Source organism: Trichosurus vulpecula, chromosome 5 (assembly GCF_011100635.1).
Source record: "Trichosurus vulpecula isolate mTriVul1 chromosome 5, mTriVul1.pri, whole genome shotgun sequence".
Classification (NCBI taxonomy): domain Eukaryota; kingdom Metazoa; phylum Chordata; class Mammalia; order Diprotodontia; family Phalangeridae; genus Trichosurus; species Trichosurus vulpecula.
Window position 1 is genome coordinate 250506744 of NC_050577.1, and position 16680 is coordinate 250523423.

The following is a 16680-nucleotide window of genomic DNA, read 5'->3' on the forward strand; positions in this document are numbered from 1 at the left end:
GTTCAATTAGGATTGAAAAGTAAAAGTGTGGTCAACCATAGTAATTTCTGATTTGCACTAGTTAGAATGCATTGTGAGAGCCTGGGGGAAGGATGGGGCGGGGGGGGGGGAGGGGGAGTGAGGGGGATAGGGAGGAGACAGTAATAAATGTGTTAAATAGAGGAAATGAGATGGAGAAAGTAGACTCCATTGGGAAATTGCTGGGATCTTCCCATTTCAGGGCTTCAGCATTTCCTGGCCATCTCTACACCATGATTGTGGCCATCATCTCTTTTTCCCCCTTCTACCAGAACCTTGTATTCTGCCTGAGATGCCGGGCACTGACAGATACCTTATCCTACCCAGAACAAGGCCTCCGATAACAACAACAATAATAATAGCATAACACCTTTTTTGTGCCAGGAGCTGTGCTGAGCATTTTACAAATGTTATTTCATTCAGAAGATCAACCAGACATCTGCATAACTTATTCCCTTCCAGCTCTCCTTATATGTAGTCTTCCCTCATTATAATGTAAATGCATTGGTGCCTTGAGGACAGGGACTGTCTTGCTTGCTCATATCTGTATCCCTATCACTTAGCACAATTTCTAGCATGTAGTAAGCACTTAATAAATGCTCTCTCCCCCGTTAATCTATCTGCCTATCAGTCTGACTGTCTATCTGTCTGACTGTCTATCTATCCATCATAACTTCCCAAATGAGGGTAAAAGCATGAATTTAATAGGTTAAGGATGAACTCAGCAGTAGTCTATCTGGCTGGGCAAGCTATTATCTTGGGTCACTTGGCCATTTCCAGAGCTCAATTTCTGACACTGTTCAAGGAGACCCTGAGGGTGTAAAGCCAAGGGGCTAAGGGCAGTGACTAGATGACTGGAGATAAAGTAATAGCTGATGGGAGAAGGGAAGCATCTGGTGATGTCCACATTCCAAAGGTGAGCACAGAAAATAGTAAGAATGCTAATTCTGCTCTCTTGGAGAAGCCCAACAGAAACTTTCTACTTCACACAAACAACCTCTTACACAGTTACGTAAGTATTTACAGAATATGCAGAATCTTTTCTACATTTAATTAGGAAGATCCCATTTTGATACCTGAATAACTACATAGTACCAGACTTGAGTTTCTTTTTGGGAAGTTTCACCAAGAATGCACATCTAAGAATTTAGAGAGAATGTAGTACCTTCCAAATTTAGAGTGGTGGTGGTTGTTTTTAATCTAGACCTGTGACTTCATCCTTCTTGGGAAATGGTAAAGTGAAAATTCCACCCACCAACAGACTAGTAATCATTACTTAATCAGTTAACAAGCATTTGTTAAGCATATACCACATGCCAGATACTGTTAGGCATCGAGGCTACAAATACTGAGAATGAAAAATCCCTACTCTCAAGGAGCTGACCTTCTAATGGAGGAAACAGCAAGTACATGTACAAGTACACACAAAACAACTATAAAGAAGATATAAATACAAGGCAGTTAAAGGAAGGAGGAGCCAAACAACTGGGAGGATAAGAAAAGGCATCATGCAGAAGAAAGTGCTTGAGTTGTATCTTGAAGAAAAGAGATTCTATCCAGAGAAAGAATTATGGAGTCTGAATGCAGATTGAAGCAAACTATTTGCTCTTTTTTTTTTGTTTCTTTTTTTCTCGTGGTTCATTCCATTGGTTATAATTCTTCTTTAACCACTTGACTATTGTGAAGATATGTTTAATGTGAAGATATATAGAACCTATATCAGATTACAAGCCGTCTTAGGTGGGGAGCGGGGAGGAGAGGAAGGGTGAGAAAATTTGGAACTCAAAAACTTGTGGAACTGAATGTGGTAAACCAAAAAAAAATTTAAAAGAAAAAAAATAAACATAAAAAAAAAGAAAAGTGAGATTCTATAAGGTACAGGGGAGAAGGGAAGGCACTTTAGACATGAGGAATGACCAGTATAAAGACAAGGAAATGGGAGATGAGGTGTTCTGTGTAATGAATAGCAAGGCCAGTTTGCCTGGAATAGAGAGTGAAGGAAGAACAGTAATATATGAAAAAACTACAGCCAGATTATGAAGGACTCTAAAAAATAAACCAAGTTTATATTTGATCCTGAAGGCAATAAACACTGGGAGTTATTGAACAGTAGAGGGACATGGTCAGATCTGCATTTAAGGAAAATTCCTTTGGCAGGTGTAAGGGGGATGGACCAAAACAGGAAGAGACTTGTGGCGAGGAGACCAATGAGGAGGCTGTTGCAATAGTCTAGGTGAGAGGCAATGAGGGCATAACTTGCGTTTGTCCTTCATTCCCGAAGAGTTCCATGACATGAGGGACTTGATGATATGAACTGTAGTTGACTTTGATTTGAGTGATACTCTAAGAATTGATTTGAGTAAGATACTGTGGAGATAGTATCTTACTAATCTTACTAATAACTGGCGACTAAGATATGTAGGGTAAGGTGGAGTGAAGAGTTGAGGATAATGCCAAAATTGTGATCCTGGAAGACTAGAAGAATGGGAGTGTCTTCGACAGAAAAAGGGAAGTTTGAAATGGTTTGAGGACAAAGACATTAAGTTCGAGTTTGTATATGTTGAGTTGGAGATGTTTGCAGGACAACCAATTGAAAATGTCCAATGGTAGTTGGTGATATGCGAATGGAGAGGCAGCAAAATACAGTAGAAAGAGAGTTGTCTCTACAGTCAGAGAATCTGGGTTCAAATCTTAGCTCTACTGCTTACTACCTGCATAACCTGGGCCTCCGTTTCTTCATCTGTGAATTAAAGCCATCAGACTACATGACTCTTAAAGTTGTATTCAGGTCTAAATCTATAGTGCTATGATCTATGGTTCTATGATGGTGAGGGGAAAGTCAGGGATTGGAGATATAGATCAGTGAATTATCTGCATAGAGATGATTATTAAACCTAAAGGAGTTACTGAAATCATTAAGAGTATAGAAAAAAAAGAGAAGAAGGCCAAGATCGGAGTCTTGGGATAGACCCCCAAATTAAAAGATGTGATATGTAGGACGAGCCAGCAAAAGAGACTGAGGTATGGGCAAACAGGTATGAGAAACAGGAGATAGTAGTGTGTTGAAAATGCAGAGGGAAGGGTATCCAAGCTGCAGAGGTCAAGAAAGATGAGGATGCAGAAAAGACGATCAGATTTGGCAAAATTTAAGAAATCACGCTTTGAACAGAACGATTTCAGTCAAATAGTGAGATCAAAAGCCAAATTGTAAAGGGCTGGGGAAGCAGAGGCAGCAAGTGTTGACAGGTTTACCCCCTTGGAGTTTGGCTGAGAAAGGGAAGAGAAATATAGGACAAGAGCATGAACGGACAGCAGGATCTAGTGAAATTTTATAAAAGATGGAGGCAGGTTGGCCATGTTTGAAGGAACTACAAAAGGAATCAGTGGACAGAGAGAGAGGGAAGATTGGAGAAGATGATGATTAAGAGCACAATCTGCTGAAGAAGGCAGAAAGGGATGTGATCAAGCACATTTGCAATGGCATTGTTTTTGAGAAGGAGAAGATCTACTTCATTATCAGAGACAAAAAGGAAAGGAGAAGGTGGGGAATAATATCGAGATGAGAAGAGAAGCAAGAGCTCTCAGCAAATGGTCTCAATTTTATCAGTAAAAAGTCCTTAGAAGAAAGGGGAGGTGTGGGAAGATATAGGAGAGAAAATAAAGTAACTTCTACTTTGCATGACATAGGAAATTAATTATAGAGGAATAAAAATATTTTTGCTGCGGCAGCCCAGTTGGAGTTGAATAATATGAATTTGTAACATACCTAGTCAAAATATTTATGTTACTTCTTCCAGATCTTTTTTAGCAATATGTAAGTAGCAGAAAAGGAGAGGAGGGGTAGGAATAATCCAGGGTTGGGGTTTGGCAAGAGTTGAGTTTTAGAGGGCTGCCTGCAGTTGCTGAGGGTCTAAGTGACTGACTTATGCTGACATTGCAACTATGGATCAGAGGCAGTTCTTGAAACCAAAACTTCCTGGGTGACGGTCTATCTACTATGATACAGTGCATCTTACTCCTACTAATTTACATTTTGAAATTTTGCTTAATACATCTACAGCAATACTAATAACTTAAAACACTCAGTATCTCTTATGCTTTCTTCTTGTTCATTTACAAATTTTTCTGAAGTTTATGAATGAACTTTAAACTGTGTACACCTCTTTGACCCAGCAATACCACTACTAGGTCTGTAGCTCAAAAATATCAGAAAAAGGACAAGATCTTAAATGTACAAAAATATTTATGGCAGCTTTTTTTGTGGTGGCAAAGAACTGGAAATCGAAGAGATGCTCAGTAATTGGGGAATGGCTATACAAGTCGTGGTATATGAATGTAATGGAATACTATTGTGCTATAAAAGAGCAGGATGCTTTCAGAAAAATGTGGAAAGACTTAGATGAATTGACACAAAATGAAATGAGCAGAACCAGGAGAACATTATACACAGAAATAACAATATTGTACGATGATCAACTACAAATGACTTAGCTGTTTTCAGCAATCCAGTGATCCAAGACAATTCAAAAGGACTTATGTTAAAAAAAAATGCTATTTACCTCCGGAGAAAGATCTGATGGAATCTGTATGACAATTGAAGCATACTTTTTAAACTTTTTTTTTTTGGTCTGTGTTTCCTTTCACAACATGACTAATATGGAAATGTTTTGCCTGACTGCACATGTATAATCCATATCAAAGTGCATGCCTTCTTAAGGAGGGGAGAGGGGAGGGAGGGAGTTTGGAACTCAAAAGTTATTTTTAAAAAATATTTAAAAATTGTTTTACATGTAATAAGAAACAATATAAATTATGAAAAAATAAATAACTTTTACATTAAAAGCAGAAAGTGATGGTCTGGCTGACAAGTCCATGCACAATAAAACATTCAGATCTCTTGTTTTACCCACCCACCTCCAATCCCTTAACTGTTGAAATTCCACCCATTTTTTTTCCACCCATTTTTTAAAGTCAAACTCAAATGCCAACTCTTCAGTGAAGATTTCCACAAGATCTTCTAATTGCTAGTCTTTCTCCCCTCTGACCTAATACAGCACTTTGAACCTGTCTTGGTCATTTGTGATATTTTTTAAAAATTAATTTGAGCATTGTTTCTATCATATGCTAGGCAACAGCCTAGTTTGATGAGAAGATTCTTATCTTATTTAATATTTGCATTTCTCCTAGCAGCTATTATGGCATGTCTGTATCAAAGAAGGTGCTGTACTCCACGAGCAAAGCAATATTACAGTAATGAAGGAAACATGAGCTGCAGCAAATCTAGAGACATCTCCGTTCCAAATGTTCTAATGGACTACTTGTGCCTAGCCTGTGTTAAAGTCTTCTGAGCTAGTATTGGACTGATCAGTCACAGCTGATCACTATACTCTGACCCCTACACATCATGATGCCGTTGGTCCTCTTTGAAAATGGAGAAGAAACAACAGCAGCTAGTACAGTCCTCTGCATGTAGCAGACACTTAAACATTTGCAGAAACACCCATAAATTTTTAGCATACATCAATGCTTTGTAACACAAGGGAGGCTCACATTCATTGATAAAAATTCTATTTCGTATCATTTGCTTTTTTAAAAAAATGCAACAATTTCTGTTTTCAAAACCATCTTACTTGTCTCAGCTTTCTTCCACGTCCTCTTCTCTTCTGTGCATTTTTAACAATGGCCCTCTTTTTGTTTTTTATCTTTACTGCTTACCTTATCACTCCTCTCCCTCTCATGCCATTAAAAACACAAAGAGGAAAACAAGACCAAAAACAAGTCCTTGCACCAAATAGCATATTCAAGCAAATCAAATCCACACAATGGCCATGTCCAGAAATTGTATGTCTCTTTCTGTACCTTGAGTTCATCACCGCTCTATCAAGAGGTGGGTAACATGCTTCATCATGGGACCTCTGAAGACGAAGTAGGTCACTGTATTGATCAGAGTTCTTAAGTCTTTCAAAGTTATTTTTCTTTACAATGTTGCCTTCCTTTATAATTCTTCTTGTTCTTCTCAATTCATTCTTTATCAATTTATACTACCCTGTATTCTCTGAATAATGTCATAATTTCTTACAGTGCAAAAATGTTATATTACATTCGTTTATCACAATTGACTTAGCCATTCTTCAACTGTCCAAGATGAAATCTATCACACACTTTTAGATTCTTGTTGCTTCCCTCTCCCTTTTTATTCCCTACTTCAGGATCACAAAGTTTGTTTTACTTGCAGCATTTCCCTCCCCAGTGTTATTTTCCTTAACCCATCTTCCCATTTTGTTTCTCAGTTGGGTTTAATGTACTTCTGCACCAAATTCTGTGTATATGTGTATGTGTGCATGCATGCTTGTGGCTTGTGCCCACTTGTTCAGTCTTTGTCCATTTCAGGCAAGAATGAGGATCATTTGGTCCTCATTTTCCCTACATCTTCCTCCATATTTTTCTCACACATGCCAATTATGAGAATTATCAAGTTCTATCCCCTCTAACTCTATTCTATACTAGCATATTCTTCCTTTTATCCTCTTCTCTTTTTTTTTAAAAGGAATTTTTAAATTTAAATTTTCCTCTTAAAACTCTCAGAGCAGAACCAATCTGTCTTTCCGTTTAACTTGGCAAACATTAAGGTTCTGAAGGTTCACATTTCTTCTCTCCTTATTAGAACATTAGCATTATATCATCATACAGCTCCTTCCATGAGCTAAAATAAAATTACCTTTGTATGTTTCTCTGGACTCTTGTGTTTGTATTTCAGCATTCCTAGTAAACTCTGGTCTTTTCATCAAGAATGCTTAAAAGTCCTCTATTCCATCAGTGACTCATTTTCTCCCCTATAGTATTTATACTTACCTTTCCAGGGTAAGTTATTCTTGGCTCTGTCTTTTGCCTTTTGGAATATTATTTTCCAAAATCTCCTCTTATCTGGTAGAAGCCACTGGTCTTTTGTGATCCTGATTCTAGGTCCTTGGTACTCAACTCTTTCTGGATGCTTGCACTATTATTTCTTTGGCACAATCCTGGATTTGAGTGATGACATTCTAGAGACTTTTCTTCTTAGTTTTCTTTCAGGAAGTGATTGGTGGATTTTCCCTCCTCTGGCCTGAGCTCTTTTAATTCATGATTTCTTGAAATATAATATCTAGGACTCTTTTTGTTCTTTTCATATCATGGTCTTCCAGTAAGTCTGAAATTACCTCTTAACCTGTTTTCCAGGTCAAATTTTTTTTAAATCAGCTTACATTTCCTTTTATTTTTTCAATCTTTTGATTTTATTTATTTATTCTTGATATCTTGTGGAGTCATTGCTTTCTCTTTGGTCTAGTATAGTGTTAAGGGGATACATTTCTTAGTTAAGATTTGCTACTCTCTCTTTTAAGTATTTACTCTCCTTCTAATTCTATCCTCCAGGGCTTTTCTTTTCTTTTTAAAAATCTTTTTGCCTTTCCCCCAAGATGGTGCCAAAGGCAAAGAAGGAAGATTGTTGTTCCTGCCCACCCCCCCCAAGACAGAAGCCAAGTCCAAGGCCTTGAAGGCCAGGAAGGTGGTGTTGAAGAGTGTCCATAGTCATGAAAAGAAGATCCGAACATCTCATGCCTTTGGCAACCCAAGACACTAAGACTTCAAAGCAGGCCAAATACCCTCAGAAAAGTGCCCCTCAAAGAAACAAGCTTGATCACTATGCCATCATAAGTTCCCCTCACCCACTGAGTCTGCTACGAAGAAGATTTAGGACAACACCCTAGTCTTCATTGTGGACATCGAGGCCAACAAGCATCAAATCGAGCAGGCAATGAAGCTGTATGACATTAATGTGGTCAAGGCCAACACACTAATCTGGCCTAATGGAAGAGAAGAAAGCCTATGTCCGACTCGCTGCAGACTATGGTGCTTCAGATGATGCCAACAAAATTGGAATCACCTAAACTGTGGTCAGCTATCCCACTCTACCTACGATAAAAAATTTTCCAGTACAAAAAAAAATCATTTTATTTCTTCTAGGTATTATGTAGTCCTTGTGGAAAATGCATTTTTTTTCTTTGAGTCTGTTTGCCATCACCCTTTCTTCTTCTTTTGGAGAGATCTTTAGATTTGGAGGGGGAAAATTTGATGACAATGTCTTCTTTAATTTAAATATATGTCCACCTTTAGTTCCTGAATTGGGGCTTTGTGGCATGGCCAGACTGCTCCCTGCTGCAATTTTGGATGGGATGTTCTGACTTGCTTTTTTCTTGGGGTCCTTGTACTGACTTTCACCTCCTGGGGTATTGTTCCTCCTTGATCTTTGAGGTTTAAAGCATTAGATCTTCAGGGCCTTCTCTGATCTCTGTGTTAGAGGCCTCAAGAGACTTTTGACCTGAGCTGTCCAAATCTAAGTGGTCTGAGCACTGTGGTATTCTTCTGCTTTCTGTTGTACTACTGACAACCTCCTGCTAACCCCGAGGCTTCTAAAGTCCCTACATTAAGGCTTTCTACTACTGCTACCTTTAGATACAGAGTCTTGCAAGCTACATATGTCCCATCTCTAGTCCCAGTGGAGCTTGCTTTGCTTGAGGGCCCTATTCTTTTTTTTCACATAGGTTTCTGGCTGACTTTTTGAACAATTCTGGGGTAGAAGTCATTATAGCTTCTCACTGGATTTCTTGGTCATTTTGCAGCCTTGTGCAAACTTCAGGGTTTTGCTGGAGTGGATATATGGAAGCTGGATGATCTGCCTCCCACTTAGGCAACCGTCTTGGCAGGAATGCTCCTGACCTTACTTTCTATTTCCTTCAAGCCTTTGTCCATGCTTTGTCCTGCTCTTGGAATACCTTGGTTTACTCATCTCTTCCTATCAAAATCTTACTAATTCTTTCAGGCCCAGCTCAAATGCTACCAATCCCTATCAGACTTTCCCTGATCCCCTTAAGCAAATGTGATCTCTCTCATTATTGAACCCAATAAAATGTTATCTCTTTCTTATGGAATCTAATATAGTTTTTTTAAATAGTTGGTTTTGTTTTGTTTTGTTTTTTTTATAGTTAGCAGTAAACTTAATCATCCCCACTAAACGGTAAACTCCCTGAAGACAGGGGTGGACTATGTTATCTTTGTAACTCCCACAATGCCTAGTGCAGAGTTTGTATTGTGGGACAGGAGCTTCATATATGTATGAGCTGACTACTAAGGAGTGAGAAAGATTTAAAATAAAAGAACTTTGAGAAACAAATGAAGTATTAGTGTAGACCAGTAAGAAAGAGTATTAGTTTTGGAGTGTGAGGAACTGGATTCAAAACTCTGCCCCTGCTGTTCACTGCCTGTATGACCTTTGGTGAGTCATGATTAATCAATCAAAAAGCATTTATTAAGCACCTACTGGATCTCAATTTCTTTATCGGTAAAACTGGACCAGATGGATTTTAAAGTCCCTTCCTTCCAGCTTGAAATCCATGCAGGGTTACCCCTGAAGGTAGTTCAACTAGGATAGTTACACACTTATTCTCTAAGTTTTAGAACTCTTTTTTGTGAGTTGCCATTTTGGAGAAATTACATTTACAGTCAATTTGAGGCTCAAAAGATACCATACAGAGATAGAAGGGAATTAAGAGATCATCTCATTCCAGCCATTTCATTTTGTAAAGGAGAAAACTAAGGCCCAAAGCAGTGACTTGTCCAAGATCACAGGAGTACTTTTTATAAAACTCCAGTCCTCTGACTCCAAATTCAATGCTCTTTGTACTATTTTCTACTATATCTCTTTTCTTGACAGATAAGGAAACTGTCTTAAAAATAAAAGAGCTAGCCTAGACAACCTCTAATGTTGCTTCTATCTTTAGCATCCTATGACTTCAGTTGCACCTCATCTGGGACCCCAAATTGTATTATTCAGCTTGACTTGTCACCAGATGACTTTTGCTTCTTTAGAGAAAATAAAACCTTTGTGGAATCTGTTCTAGGTATGGAGAACCTTTGAAGTAGGAGAGAGCAAAATAAGAATAAGGACTGGCTGGAACACAGTGGAAGTAGGAAGAAATAGAGCTATCACAGTAGCTTGGGGTCAAACTTTTTGAAGGTCTTGGATGCCATGAGGGAGAGTTGCATTTTATTTGGTGGGTAATGAGGAGTCAATGAAGATTTGAGACATACCTCAGTGACAACTCATTCTAGAAAAAAAAAATTTTTACTTTATTCAAAGTGCTAATTAACAACTGAATATTTTCAAACAAATTTTTCAATGTTTTCAATTCAATTAATATATTCAAAAGAATAAGCATCTACCTTCCAAATATTTTTTAGATAAAAACTATTCTAGTCTATTCCAACTTTGTTAACAGTTTAGTCATTTTAATCATTTTAATTGTTGCTTAGTCATTTTTCAGTCCAACTCTCCACGACCCCATTTAGGTCTTGGCAAAGATACTGGAGCGGTTTGCCATTTCCTTGTCCAGCTCACTTTACAGACGAGGAAAATGAGACAAACAAGGTTAAGTGATTTGCCCTGGGTCACACAGCTAGGAAGTGTCCGAGGCCAGATTTGAACCAGGAAGATGACTCTTCCTGACTCCAGGCTCAGTGTTCTATCCCCTACAGCATCTGGCTGCCCCTATTCCAAGTACATAAAATTAAAAAGAGACAACCTAGGTAATGGACAGAGCTGGCCTCAAAGACAGGAAGACCTAGGTTCAAATTATACTTTTATCATACTCTGGCTGTGTGACTCTGGGAAAGTCACAACTTCTAAGTCCCCCAGGAAACTATCTAAATCTATGAACTGCAGAGTAAATAATCTCTACTGGCAGATTATTGTCTGTCCTACGCCAATAAAATTATTGTTTCCATTCCCAAAAGTTAAAAAACAAAACCAATAAACTTTTATAGAAATAAAATCAATGAAACTAGAATGAGAAGGAAAACTGTCAAGAGGGCAAGGGGAAGCCTTTGCATAACCTTTGCATCCAAGGTTAATACAGAGGACATAAATATATAAGACTATGAACCATTCCCCAATAGACACATAGTCAAAGGATATAAACAATTTTCAAAAAACAAAATTGACAACTACCAATAATCACATGAAATAGTGCTTCAAGTTACTAATAAAAATTCATATTAAAACAACTTTAAAATTTCATCTCACACACTACAAATTGGTCAAAATGACAAAAGACTTAAGTAGTCTACATTGGAAGGGCTACAAAAATGCAAGCATGCTAATATACACTGTTTGTACAATGAATCTGTCCAAACATTGTGGGAAATAATTTGAAATATGGGAGAAAAGTCATGAAGTTGTCCCTACTCTTTGATCCAGAAACCCCAATTCAGGTCATATACCCAAGGAAGGCAAAGACACAAAGGGTGCTATATATATATACATGTATGTGTGTATACATGTATGCATGTGTGTATATATACATATACACACATATATGCATACACACACATATATGTGTGTGTGTGTGTGTATATCACAAAATACTCATAAAAGCACTTTTTTGTAGTAAGAAAAAGACCAGAAATAAAACAGGTATCCAGTGATTAGGGAATGGCTCAAGAAAAAATGCTGGAATATGAATGCAATGGATTAATATGGTGTGAGAAATGCAAAATTAATGCAATAATATAAATGAGAAAAACATTAAACAAAGTTGAATATTGGCCCCAAAGCAGAGATAAGGAAATGACCATCCCTCCTTTCCTTGGAGATGTAAAGGACTATTGATGCAGAATGCTGCATATATTGCCAGACCTGGTTGCTGTCAGTTTGTCTTATTTTTCTTTTTTTTTTTTTTATGAGGAAAGGCTCACTGGTTAAAGGGGGAAGGGGCATATGTCTGGGAATGATTGTAATATAAAAACAAAGGCATTAGTAGAAGTACTTTTTAAAAAATCTATTCTGGTTCAATAATCAAAATCAATTATCTTTTCAATCAACCACCAATTCTTGCCTCTCACTGTGGAAGGCACTACCATGCCCCCAGTTGCTCAACTCAGGTGCCATCTTTGATCATTCATTCTATCTTGCACCCCCATGTCAAAATGGTTGCTGATGTCAATTCTACCCACATAGTATCATGTATACACTCGTTCCCCTCTCTCCTGACAGTGCTACCACCCTGGCACAGTTCTTTATCACTACACATTGAGACTACGGAATGGTTCTGGCTGGGTCAAGTCTGTCCCCACCCCAATCTATCTTCACTCAGCTATCAAAGTGATCATGCTACTCCCCTGTACTCAATAAACCCCAGTGGCCCCCTATCATGGGCAGGATCAAATATAAAATCCTCTATTTGGCATTCAAAGGCCTTCATGACCTGGATACTTCTCTTTACTTTTCCGGTTTTCTTATACCTTATACTTCTCCATATAGTCTATGACCCAGTGATGTGACCTCTTTTCTGTTTCTTAAACAAGACAGTCTGTCTCCTTACTACAAACTTTTTAACTGGTTGTCCCTCATACCAGTAATGTTCTCTCTTCTCAGATCTGTTTCCTGTTTTCCCTGGCTTCTTTCAAGTCCCAGCTGAAATCCTACCTTCTTCAGAAAGCCTGCCCTCTTAATTCTAGTGCCTTCCCTCTGCTGACTTTTTTCCAATTTAGCCCTCTATATAGCTTTTTTGTATGATTGTTTACAGGTTGAGACTGAGTTTCTTGAGAACAATGACTATCTTCTACCTCTCTTTGTACCCCCAGTGCTTAGCACAGTGCCTGGCACTAAATAGGCACATAATAATTGTTTATTGACTAACTCTTCTTGACTATTAATTTCATTTTTAACTGATTTAAATGGAACAGAAAATTATAAAAATATGGGGCTCAGACTTGCAAGATACTTGATCCGGGACTTAGAAATGAAATAAGTCCACATATGGTGACAAATCATGTAGTTTTGCATTATCACCATCATATAGTTTTTCTTTCTCCCTGCTGATCCTGTTAGTTCAAAACAGCTTTGCCTAAACAGGCAGCAGAAACAACAGTTTGTTTATATGATCTTTTCAGGATCTTAAAAATTGATTGAATCAACATCACTTTGCTCAAGATGTATTAAGTGAATCCACATCACAAGGCAGAGAAATTTCAGCTCATGAAAACATGTTGCTGTTGTTGTTCAGTCATGACCAATTCTTCATGACCCCATTTGGAGTTTTCTTGGCAAAGACCCTGGAATGTTCTGCCCTTTCCTTCTCCAGCTCATCTTACAGATGAGGAACTGAGGCAAACAGGATTAAGTGACTTGCCCAGGGTCACATAGCTAGGAAGTGTCTGACACTGGATTCGAACTCAGGAAGATAAATTTTCCTGACTCTGAGGCCTGGCACTCTACCCACTGCACCCCCTAATTGCCCCTATAATACCACATTCCAATTGGGAAATTCCCTTTACCAATGTAGATTGGCAACTCATCTGTAACTTAAGAGCCATAGAGCTGTCTAGAGAGAAGTTAAGTAGCTTATCTCTGGCCACACAGCTGGTATGTGTCAGAGATTCGACTGGAACTCAGGTCTTCCTAACTCCAAAGCCAGTCCTCTAGCCACTGGTACACCAGCGATCCTTAACCTTGTGCCATGGATCTTTTTGGCATTTTGGTGACTCCTCTAAAAAACAATGTTTTCAAGATTTATCTTCTTGAGTTCAAATCCAGCCTCAGACACTTCCTAGCTATGTGACCCTGGGCAAGTCACTTAATCCTGTTTGCCTCAGTTTCTTCATCTGTAAAATGAGCCAGAGAAGGAAATGGCAGAACACTCTAGGGTCTTTGCCAAGAAAACTCCAAATGGGGTCATGATGAATTGGTCATGACTTAACATGTTTTCATGGGCTGAAATTTCTCTGCCTTGTGATGTGGATTCACTTAATACATATGATTACAAAGAAAACCAATTATATTGAAATAGTTATCAAAATATAAAGAAAAATTACAGATCCCCAGTAATGGTTTTTACCATTACCACTCGATTGCTTAGCACACAGGAAGCCCTATATATTAGCTATTATTATAATTAATTGGAACTTTGGGATTAATTCTACAAACACTTCTCTGAATTTAACTGGCTTCCCAACAGAACCTCTGTTATGGCTAACATGGTTTTCTAGCTTAACATCCAATTTCCTGCTTCCCGCATGCCAATCATCCCTTAACTACTCTAATATGGTGTACTGGTGTTAAATTGCAGCAGCTCAAAAGAAACATGCCTTGTGCAAATTTACTCCAAATATTCATATGGACTATGTGTGCCTGACCTGTGGCAGAGCCTTCTGAGTTCACATTGATCTGATCAGCCACAATTGGGCACCCTGTACCTTGACCTTAACACAGCAATGTCATTTTGTCCTCTTCGAGAACAAAGGACAACCACCTGGGTCACCTCTCTATGTTTATTGAACTCAGTGTTCCCCCTCCATCAAGCTCTACCCTCTCATTAGGGGCAGTCAGGAGCACAGTGGGATGGAGCACCCAGCATGGAGTCGACTTGCTGGCTGTGTAACCCTGTGCCGATCACTTAACCTGTCTGCCTCCATTCCTTCATCTGTAAAATGAGGTGATAATAGCAACTATCTTACAGGGTTGTTGTAAAGAATGAGACAATCTTTGTAAAAAGTGCTTAGCCCAGTGCCTGGCGCACAGTAGGTGCTATGTGAATGCTTATTCCTTCCCCTCCCCCTGCCCATTTAACCCTACTAGGCTTTTCCATAGCACTTTGGAAATACCTTCCTCTTTTAAACAAACTTCATCCCCAGCCTCTGGTACTTACTCCTCTCTTCCGGAAACCTAGCTTTCCAAGGCTCTTCCAGGAGGACCCTCCTTGAGTCGCGACTCACAATACCTGCAGAATCCTTGTGAGGATCGTACAGCGCCCTGCTCAACTACCGCAAACTTCTTGTTAGAAATTCGTGCAGATGGTGCTTCCCTGTCAGTCCTTATTTATGAACAAACTGGCTTTGGCACCTGGCTTACCACTCTATCACGTCTCTGTGAGGATTTCCATCGTCACACTGAACATCCTAACATTTGCTTTAGCCACCAACACAGAAGTCACAGAATCAGAAGGTACCTCAGAGGCCACACTGTCTAATCTACAGCTTAACAGGGATCCCTGCTGTCCATTAGAGGAATGTCTCCCTGAGGGTGGCTAGGTGGTGCTAAAAAGAGCTGGACTTGGGAGTCAGAAAGACCTGAGTTCAAATCCCACCTCAGAAAATTACTAGCTGTGTGACTCTGGGCAGCCTAAGTTCCCTCACCTCTAAAATAGGAGTAGAGTACTCTTATAGGGTCATTGTGAAGACTTAATATGGACAGTGTTTGGCAAAACTTAAAGCACTATATAAATGCTCTTATCTAGTACAGTACCCTAGGATGTCTGTATTATTTCATTTTTATTCATGTCAAGGATAAAGGCACAGAAGGAATAGTTATCAAATCAAAGCTTAATATAATCTATTATATCTGTGAGGAAAAAAAAAACCTAATCGGATCTCAGAGTATATAAAGAAAAATAGTGTGTAGAACAGGGATGGGGAGCCTGCTGCCCTCTGGCCACATGTGGCCTTCAAGGTCCTTGGGTGTGGCCTTTTGACTGAGTCCAAGTTTTATAGAACAAATCCTTTTATTAAGGGGATTTGTTCTGTGAAGTTTGGATACAGGTGAAGGGCCACACTTGAGGACCTAGAGGGCTACAAGTGGCCTCAAAACCAGTTTCCCATCCCTGGTCTAGAACAAGGGAGGACAACCTCTAACTAGGGTCTATCATCAGTCTTTATTAGGTATACTCCATCGCAGGCCAACAGCTCATCATTCCCGCATTGTCATGATCCAGAAAACCAATACCCATTCTCAGATATCATCTTTTAAAGCAGCTATTTACTTCTCAAGTTTGTCTGCCTTGGTCTTCTGAAACCTCTTACCTACAATTGGCAGCAATCAACTGTAGGTTAGGACAGAAGTTATCACGTAAGCTTTCAGTTTCTTGCTAAGGAATCCTTAGCAATGCTTTCTAGGCTTCTTCATAATCCTCAACAATGTTTTCTGTTTTCTTCTAATGCTATCCTTTGTCTTCATGTTAATCAGCAGGCATGGGCAGTTCTCATTTGCAAATGCTTCTCCTCCAATATTTTGTCCTCTCATGTTCTTTTTAATGATCAGTCTTCCGCTCCCCTACATTTCTATTGGTTTTCAGTATGACATGTGATCCTTCAACCCTTCCCTATTCTTTTAGCATATTAGCCCTGTCTTCCTTTCCTATATAAAGGCACTGGCTGGAGCATAATTTCAGTTCATTTCTTCACTACAAAACTACTCACATCCTTTGATTATCTATAGGAGAATGGCTATCTTGGATATCATGCATTTATCAGACCTTAGCTTGAAAGACCACCCCCCCCAACCCCTCTCTTATTTTAGTTGCACTGAATTTCTTCATGCTATTGATCTTATATAATCAAAATTACATTGCATATATATTTGTGATCTCCCGTATCCCTTACTCATAAAATTTTCTTTCAAAAGACAGATGTGAACAGCATTCCTTTCCCTAATTTCTAAATGGTGCAACTGTTTAGTTTGCTGGTATAAACTCGCTTACTGCTGAACTGCTTTGCAATTTCCCACCTGGACTTGTCAGGCAAGAAGTTCTTTCCCCATGTAGTTTCTGTTCTGGGGTTTATCAAACACTGGTTTTT